Source organism: Engystomops pustulosus, chromosome 8 (assembly GCF_040894005.1).
Source record: "Engystomops pustulosus chromosome 8, aEngPut4.maternal, whole genome shotgun sequence".
Lineage (NCBI taxonomy): Eukaryota > Metazoa > Chordata > Amphibia > Anura > Leptodactylidae > Engystomops > Engystomops pustulosus.
The window spans coordinates 23300182-23310607 of record NC_092418.1 but is presented as its reverse complement, the minus strand read 5'-3'; positions in this window follow the sequence as shown (position 1 = coordinate 23310607).

The following is a 10426-nucleotide window of genomic DNA, read 5'->3' as shown; positions in this document are numbered from 1 at the left end:
AAGGATTTTGGTTAGAACCTATAGAAATGTGAAATGCCTTAGTTATTGATGTTCATGGTAATTTCAGCTCCATCTTGTTCTACTTGGCATCAACTAGCCAATGGCTGTGGTTCCCATCAAGTATCATGACATGGACCTGACTAGAAAACAGGAAATAGATATCAATGTAGAAGCATAAAGTGAAGATACAGAGAAGGAAATTAAAGTGGAAAGCTATTACCCTGCAGTGTTTATCCTGGTCCTGTATCCCATACATCTCCATATACCGGCCGAGCCTCACCTATAAATCTTGCGGTGGAAGTCTGCAGCTCCTGGGGGTCGGAAGGTTTTTTGAAGGATGTGATTCGAGCCATGTAAGTGGATGTTTTGCTGATAAATTGCAGCTAATACTTTACAACAGCTTGACTTGTCATCTTTGACTCTAAATCTAAATGACATTTTCTTGACACATTTACTTTGCAAAGTAACATGCTTTTTCCATTAGTATTTATATCCGGGAACTGCAGATGAAAGGAAGGTACAAAGAGAACCTCCTGCAAGTATTGCTCCAGTGCTTCAGATGACGGCACAGCCTGCTAAAGTGTTACATCTGAGAACCACAGATACGTCTTTTAGATGGAGCGCAAAGTAAAAGCTGGAGGAGTTATTTATGAGCGTTAAGGAGGCGAGAAAACTTGTTCCGAGCATGTTTATTGACATTGAGTTTAGCGCAAGAAAATGCTTTTTTTTGTTTACTTCCCAAATATTGGGGGAAAAGGAACCCTACTGAAAAAATAAATCATCTTTATATTGATTCTAACAACTGCAAACATGCATGATAAACTTTAGGCCACCTGCAGAAACCACTAGAGGGAGCTGTGCAGTTTGTTTTATACTGTGAATACAATTAGCTTCACTAAAAACCTGTATACAATATGTTCCTCATCTCCCTCTTATATGTTTATAATATTTTATAAATAATGGGACACATTTACTTACCCGGTCCATTCACGTTCCAGCGGCGGCTTCTCCAACAACTGTTCGGGTCTTCTGGCGATTCATGAAGGTCCTGTGCCCGATGTCCACCAGGTGTCGCTGCGCCGAGGTCCGCCGAGTTGCATCGGAGTTCACTGATCTCTTCCTGGTGCATGTAAGTATGGCCCGTGCGACCAATTTTTTTTTTTAATGTGGCGGTTTTTCCGAATCGACGGCGGTTTTCGTTTGACCACGCTCCCCGATTTCCATCGCGTGCATGCCAGCGCCGATGCGCCACAATCCGATCGCATGCGCCAAAATCCCGGGGCAATTCAGGGGAAATCGGAGCAAATCGGAAATATTCGGGTAACATGTCGGGAAAACGCGAATCGGGCCCTTAGTAAATGACCCCCAATGTGTTTTCAGGGCATTTGAAGGTCTGTATCGGAAAATAAATTGTTTAGTTCTGCAGTTTTAGTTCTGATGGATAAATACCACACCAGGTGTCCATGTATAGGGAGCAGGGTTATTGATACAGCTTGTTGTCTCTCTGAAGCTGGGGGTATGTCTCCAGAGTGGTGAACGGCCAAACCTATCAGTTCCTGGGATGGTGGAACTCCATTGTATCTATTTAGTGACTTAATTCAGAGCTTGTTAGACATGTATTTTTCTCTCTGGTTATCTGTAAACCCTCTATGCTTTTGCTGTGTATCTGGCCCTTTGACTATTCTTTGCCTAATGATTTTGTACCTTCCTGCCATTTTGTTTTTGACTCGAGTTTATTGATGAGAAGACTCAATCATCCAATGTTGAACTACATTCAAATGCCATCAGAGGCATATGGCACAGTGAGAGTGAACATTCGGTTCGGTACCTAAAGCTGAACAGAACCTTCAGGCAACTTTGGTTGCCCAAACTCACTATTGAATGTCTGTCCCTCTTGTTTGTCTTCCTGTACCCAGAGTAGTGACCGTTGTCACCAGTGATTTAGGCAGGAACATAGGTTTTGTGAAGTTCAGGGCTTGCACTTCTTCCCTAACTTGACAGTAGATTAAATTCAAACTTAGTGGGGAAAAATTATTTATACAACCAGTTTACATCTCACTTCAAAGTAAATTTTCTGGGTGATGCCACCGCACTGGGTCATGAAAGAAACACGATCTGGAATGTGTTCAGCTGCTTGACAACATACTGGTAGTGGTTTATTAGGTCAATTACTGATGACGGGTTCCCAATAAAAAAACATAAACATATTGAACCTCCATGATTGTATAGACCCGAAGGAAAAAATGGGATGTGTCCTTTAGGCACTAGAATTTGCCCCGGGATTTTGGCGCACGCAATTGGACGGAAATCAGGGGCGTGGCCGTAAGAAAACCCGACGGATTCTGAAAATCCACCGTATTTTTTTTTAAAAAAGTGTCGCTTGACACGCGCTTACCTGCACCCAAGGTAGGATGATGAACTTCAGTGCACTCCGACAGAATTCAGCGCAGCAGCGACACCTGGTGGTCATCGGGCGCACGAACTTTGTGAATCGCCGGAAGACCCGAATCCTCCACACAGAACGCGCCGCTGGATCGCGAAAGCACCGGGTAAGTAAATCTGCCCCAATATCTGATACGTCTCTGGAAAAAGAATTTTTTTTCGGCTTTTGGAAGCTTGGGAGTTAAAAACGCGAATAATTACATCTTAAACGTTCTACGGTATTCAGGGGTTAATATTCTAGCACTATATCTTCATTGATATGCTCTTCTTCTTATTATTTTTGCTATTATGTTTTGATTTCTGGCGTCATCCTGGATTCCGTACATGGAGTTAGCGCTGTTCCTCCATTTCCGTAGAGGTGAGTGGTATATAAACGCCCCTCTTGGATGGGATACAGCTGCGCTATACGCTTACCAAACACTCACAGAATTGAGTAGACACAAAGGGCCGGAAATCCTCGGGCAGCGCGGCCTCCCAGTAACCACCTGATTCATAGACGCGGCGGAGGAAACCTCTTTTTATCAGCAAATTACGAAGTAGTGAACTATAAAATTGCTTAATTATTTGCCAGAAATGACTTGTGAATAAGTTCAGACATCAATCACAGACTTATTAGCTTCTATTAGCAGACGGCCTGGATTCATCATCGTCCTTTGGCGAGGACCCGCAGAGCATCATGGGTAGGAGAGGAGACTCATTTTCTTGACCCTGTGCAGACACGCAGGACAATTACAAGTAGGGCAAGAAATCAAAAAGGATTTATGAAGGATTTTGGAAAAGAAAAGTAAAAAATCAAAAAATAAAAGGTGGCTAAATGGTGGAAAACAGCAGCACAATTAGGGCACCCGCCATTATACTCCAGTGCTCACCAGTACAACACAGAAGCCACACATTGGGGCACATTCACTAAGGGCTTTGCGCCAGTTTTCTGCCGGACGTTCTTTTTAGTGCAAACGGCTTGCACAGGTATTTAAGAAGCGTCCTCGACACATATGTGTCACACGTGACCCTTTTGTGGTGCGGTTGCTCTAACCTTCATGTGACACAAAATTGAGGGTGCTCCAGTGCTCTGTCGGACCGTGCGCCACATTTATCTTGCAAAGTCTGACAGAAGTGTGTTGCACGCCGCATGGTAAAGGTGCTCCAAAAAAAAATTTGGTGCACTCTGTCGGAGTAGTGCAGTGGGTGCCAGATTTGTGAAGAAGAGGCTCTAGGAATCCTGAATCTGGGGCCCCCTGCACACTACACAGGCAACTGCACCTAGTACACACTGCACTGTTCTTAGTAAATGGGGCACATTTTCTTACCCGGTCCTGTCGCGAGCCAGCAGCTTGTTCTCTGATGAGGATTCGGGTCTGCCGGGATTCACTAAGGTCGTGCGCCCGATATCCAGCAGGTGTCGCTGCTGTGCCGAGGTCCGCCGGAGTTCACCTTCTTCGTCCCGGTGCATGTAAGTGCTGATCTTGCGACACAAATTCTTTTTTAAATTCCGTGTTTTTTCCGAATCCGTCAGGTTGTCCGACGGCCACGCCCCCTGATTTCTGTTGCGTGAAAGCCGGCGCCGATGCGCCAAAATCCGATCGTGTACGCCAAAATCCCGGGGCAATTCGGCGCAAATTGAAAATCATAGGGAAATCCGATGAAAGTGCGCGATTCGGACCCTTAGTAAATGAGCCCCAATGTTTTCCAGCAAATCTGTCCATCCACTCAAAGAGACTGCTGTGTCCATATCCTCATGCAGTCTGCTGTTGGTGCTCTCCTTCTCTGTACAATCATACACAATGGGGTTCATTTGTGTGATAACCCAGTCCACCTGTATAGTCTGCTATGTGCTCCCCTTACACTGTACACTCATACAGTCTGTGTGATAGCCCAGCCCACCTGTATAGTCTGCTAAGTGAACCTTACACTGTACACTCATACACAGTCTGTGTGATAACCCAGTCCACCTGTATAGTCTGCTATGTGCTCCCCTTACACTGTACACTCATACAGTCTGTGTGATAGCCCAGTCCATCTGTATAGTCTGCTGTGTGCTCCCCTTATACTGTACACTCATACACAGTCTGTGTGATAGCCCAGTCCATCTGTATAGTCTGCTATGTGCTCCCCTTACACTGTACACTCATACACAGTCTGTGTGATAGCCCAGTCCACCTGTATAGTCTGCTGTGGCTCCCCTTATACTGTACACTGCTACACAATCTGTGTGATAGCCCTGCCCACCTGTATAGTCTGCTGTGTGCTCCCCTTACACTGTACACTCATACACAGTCTGTGTGATAACCCAGCCCACCTGTATAGTCTGCTATGTTCTCCCCTTACACTGTACACTCACACACAGTCTGTGTGATAGCCCAGTCCACCTGTATAGTCTGCTATGTGCTCCCCTTACACTGTACACTGATACACAGTCTGTGTGATAACCCAGTCCACCTGTATAGTCTGCTGTGTGCTCCCCTTACACTGTACACTCATACACAGTCTGTGATAGCCCAGTCCACCTGTATAGTCTGCTGTGTGCTCCCCTTATACTGTACACTCATACAGTCTGTGATAACCCAGTCCACCTGTATAGTCTGCTATGTGCTCCCCTTACACTGTACACTCATACACAGTCTGTGTGATAACCCAGTCCACCTGTATAGTCTGCTGTGTGCTCCCCTTATACTGTACACTCATACACAGTCTGTGATAACCCAGTCCACCTGTATAGTCTGCTGTGTGCTCTCCTTTCTCTGTACACCCATACACAGTCTGTGTGAGTCTGTATCCCCCCATGCAGTCTGCCGTGTGCACTCTCTTATCTTTATACACTGTGGCCCACATACTAAAAGTAAAGCAAACTGCGCTATATGTCTGCAGAGGAGACTACATCTGTAACCAGTATATTCACGATAACTGCATTACGTGAGTGTTTTCTCTCTATTTGGAGAGCCCTCACAGCAGACTTGGTGGTCCTTGAAGGTGTCTGGTGTTTTTATGGACTTGTGATACTTTTCTATATACATGATTTTTATGTCTCTTTTTAACGTCTAATAAACATTTAGTCATCTATTTTTGTTATCTGCACCATGTGACCACCCATTTTCATCTTGGACATGTTGCACAAAGGTGGAGCGGTGTCTATTGTGGAGCTAATTTTAGGGATTTGGACATGGAGTGGTCTCGAATTACCTTCTACTTCTAGCCACAGTGGAGTGGTGAGTATTAACCTAGTTGGACTGTATCACTTTTAATGGGTCTTTTAAAGGGAACATGTCATCACACATTTTCACCTAATGACAGGTTCCCATAGACTTTCAAATACAATCTCCCAATCTGCTCTTACGATTAACATTAATGGTTCCACTCAGTTTTAAAAGTTGATAAAAGTTTATCATGCTCCCTGCCAGCAAACTACATTGAGTCCCACGGGCTTTGCAGTGCCTTGTGTCATCATCATTATCTGCTCTGCTAGATATTACTACCCCCCTTTCACCCTTCCCTCATGCAGACATGAGCTGTCAGAGATTTACTTGGAGCACGGGGTCAGCCAATGGCTGCAGGAGAGACGGGGAGTGACAGAGTTAGCAGAGCAGAGAGCAGATAATGATGACGATTGCATCCTGGTAACACAAACCATCATGACCATTAAACAGGGTATGGGAACCAGTCATTAGATAAAAATGTGTTATCCTCATGACAGGTTCCCTTTAAAGGAATGGAGCATGAGCTGTTTTTATTGCATTTGTTTTGTCTTGGAGAGTAAAGGGAGTAAATCCTCCACAAATTCCTTATGAGAACTTCATATACTTTTCAGGGGCTCGGGTCAAGTGCCTTGTCCAATAATTTTCACATTCAGCAGGACAACCAGCTATGTGGAGCAGTTACACAGGATTTGTACAATTGAATACATAATCCACCCTGTTATTTTGAAAACAGTGATTTGTTCCATTGTTATATAATATCATATAAAATGTGGTGCAAAAAAAAATCTAAAACACATAAAACATGACACAAAGCCAGGACTAAATGAAGGAAATCTTCCTGAAGCTCTTCTGTTCCCGGTAATCTGGCCTCAAGGCAGAACCTGAGTGACCGGCTGTAATCTGTGATAGAGCTATCATACCGCTGCTTATATTCCCTGCAGCGCCCCCACAGGAAAAATAAGATATTACACAATGTCCATTAAAATTGATGACCTTAATGTGTTTATTAGCTGCGTCCTCCAGGGTGAACGTTTTTCTATTTATCCATTTATAGACCCGGATGTTCAATGAAAATGTATGTACAGTATGTAATGTATGTATAGTACTGTATGGTGGAGATATGACCTAGAGGATGAATGCAGGTCAATGAGCATCTTCTACGTATTTCCCATGAACTCTGTAAAATATTAATGAGTTGATTCATTGCGGAGATGAGACCTAACAAAGTGATTCTATCCGCCCTAATGGAGACTTATTTTCGGTAACCCTGTTGCTAGTTTGCGTCATATATAACCATTGTAGATTATCTATGGATACGAAATATTAAAAAAGGAAAAATATACATTCAAGGACTAAAGGTTACAATGTGTGTGATACTAGTGCAGAGAGTAAGAGATACCCAGTTACCTGTATTGCATCCATTACAATCTGACATTTAGTTTTTACAATTTTTTCGGTGGCTGTTATTAATCCCATGATGTCTCAACACAGCATCACCCAAATCTAGTTATAATGTACATGATACTAGTTCAGGGTGTGAGAAATACTCACATATCTGTATTGCAGCCATTACAAGCTGACTGTTAGTTTTTACTCTTTTGTTGGTGGTTATTAATCCCATGATGTCTCAGCACAGCATCACCATAATCTAATTATAATGTACATGATACAAGCGCAAAGTGAGAATAATACATACCTGTTTTGCAGCCTTCACAATCTGACTGTTAGTTTTTACAATTTTTTCATTGGCTGTTATTAATTCCATGATGTCTCATCACAGCATCACCCTAATCTAGTTATAATATACCTGCTACTAGTTCAGGCTGTAAGAGAACTCACATACCTGTATTGCAGCCATTACAATCTGACTGTTAGTTTTTACTCTTTTTTTTTTTGGTGGTGGTTATTAATCCCATGATGTCTTAGCACAGCATTACCCTTTCCTGATTACAATGTACATGGTACTAGTGCAGGGTAAGAATAATAGATACCTGTATTGCACCCATTACAATCCCACTGTTAGTTTTTACAATTTTTTTTTTCGGTGGCTGTTATTAATTCCATGATGTCTCAGCACAGCATCACCCTAATCTAGTTATAATGTGCATGATACTAGTTCAGGGTGTGCGAGATACTCACATACCCATATTGCAGCCTGACAATTAGTTTTTGCTATTTTTTTGTTAGCAGTTGTTAATCCCATGATGTCTCAGCCTTACCTAATTGCAATGTACATGATACTAGTGCAAAGTGAAAGAGATATTCACATCTCTGTATTGCAGCCTTCACAATTGGACTGTTAGTTTTTACAATTTTTTATATGGTGGTTATTAACCCCATGATGTCTCAGCACAGCATCATCCTTACCTGCTTAGAGCGTGCATGATACTACAGTGCAGCCTGTATCAGCAATTTCTTTTGCTGATTGCTATTAATACCATGATGTCTCAGCAGAGCATCACACATGTAGTCAGAAACCCATCTCTGCCGGCTGGGAAGGACGTGCGATTGTCATTTTCATTATATTAAACTCAGGTTACGTTCACATGTTCCATCTGGATTGGGTTTTGTAAACAAAATGTAATTAATGCATTAAGGCTCGTTACTGATTGCGTGCGTTTCTGTGGGAACGTATATATACGCAATCGCGCCAAGTCGCTCAACATGCCGTCTGGATTGTGTTTTGAAACGCCAGACGTAAAGTGTGAACGCAGCCTGAAGATCATGTTTATCCCACTTATGCAGAAACGTGTCTAATCAGTAGTGACTGTCATTGGTGGCTCTGCCTCCTTCTACCGATAATATTCTCACTTATTTTGTCCATAACTGTATTTTTATCTATATAATTTTTAAATAAATCCACAACAATCTATATCATCAAAAGCTAGGAGTCCCTGCCTTCCCTACCGCACTGAAATCACTATTACACTACAAGAGACGCACAGGGAAGCAGGGACCCCTAGTACCATATTGTAGATGACTTTGATGCTAGGAATCCCTGCCTTCACTACTGTACTGAAATCTCTATTATACTAGAGCACAGTAGTCCCACAGGGAAGCAGGGACCCCTAGCATCATACTGTAGATGACAATGATGCTAGGAGTCTCTGACTTCCTGACTATACTGAAATCACTATTGTATTAGAGCACAGTAGGGCACATGGAAGCAGGGACCCCTAGCATCATACTGTATATGACAATGATGCTTGGATCCCTGCCTTCCTTATTGCACTGAAATCACTATTACACTAGAGGACAGTAGTCCAACAGGGAAGCAGAGACCCCTCGTGTCATATCGTAGATGACAATGATGCTAGGAGTCCCTGCCTTCCCTACTGTGCTGAAATCTCTATTACACTGGAGGACAGTGGTCCCACAAGGAAGCAAGGACACCTAGATTCATACTGTAGATGACAATGATACTAGGAGTCCCTGCCTTCCCTCCTGTATTGAAATCACTATTACACTAGAGCAAAGTAGTCCCACAGGAAAGCAGGGACCCTTAGAATCGTACATCATTCAGTCCCTAGATGACTATGATGCTGGGAGTCCCTGTAGTTCCTACTGTACCAAAACTATTATTATACTAGAGGACAGTAGTTCCACAGGAAAGCAGGGACCCTTACCATCATACTGTAGGTGACTTTGATGCTCAGAGTCCCTGCAGCGCCTACTGTACACAGGGAAGCAGGGAGCCCTAGCATCATCCATCATTCAGTCCCTATTGTAGATGACTATTATGCTAGGACTCGCTTACCACCTTACTATACTGAGGTTACTATTATACTAGGAGGGAGGTAGAGACTCTTCGCTTCATAGTGGGGTCTTGCTCTCCCCCGAAGTTGAAAAGAGAGCTGATATACATCGTGTATATCACAGGCCAGGCACAAATATCTGACATTGGCCTCAATTAGGTCTGAAAAAACACAAACCGTCTAGCAAAGTGCAAATCAATGAGAAGAAGACGCGAATCGATCTGACATTCCACAAAATATGCGAAAGACATAAAAAAAGCCAAACAATAGGTCGTAAAGTAGGCAAAAAAATAACAATGATTGCGCCCCATTACTCCTTATATTTTTAGCTTAGGCCCCACTTTTTTTTTACATCTGCTTTTATACATGTATGAATATACTTTATTATGCCTTTTTATACTTTATTATACCTTATTATGCTTTTTTTTATACTTTATTATACCTTATTATTAGAGATGAGCGAACATGCTCGTCCGCATCTGTGCGCATTTCAGGAAGTCCAGCACAGATGCTGCCACTCTCAGGGCAGCGCAGCGCCGCCTCCAATTGCCCGCTCACCGACTGTTGTGCGACGTGCCCACGAGGTGGAATTCAACACTGACCATGTTATCCAGAGTTTACCAGCAGCGCAGAGCGATTGTAGACTGCCAGATGTCAACTTCCACCAGAACTGGTAGTCAGGTCAGTCAGCTTCCTCAAGTCTACAATGAGGAGTGGACGTGGATGTCTGATATCTGTCAGGTGCTGAGTAACTTTGAGGAGTCAACACAGATGGTCAGTGGCGATGCCGCCATCATCAGCCTCACCATCCCGCTGCTTGGCCTGTTGAAAAACTCTCTGGTCAGCATGAAGTCGGAAGCTTTGCGCTCGTCACAAGCGACGGGGGAAGAAGATTCCCTTGTTGATAGCCAAAGCACCCTGAGGTCTGTTTCTCAGCGCATATCGGAGGAGGTGGAGGTGGAGGAGGATGAGGAGGAAGAGGAGGAGAATGTTGGCGAGACACAAGAGGGGACCATTGTTGAGTCCTTCACTGTTCAG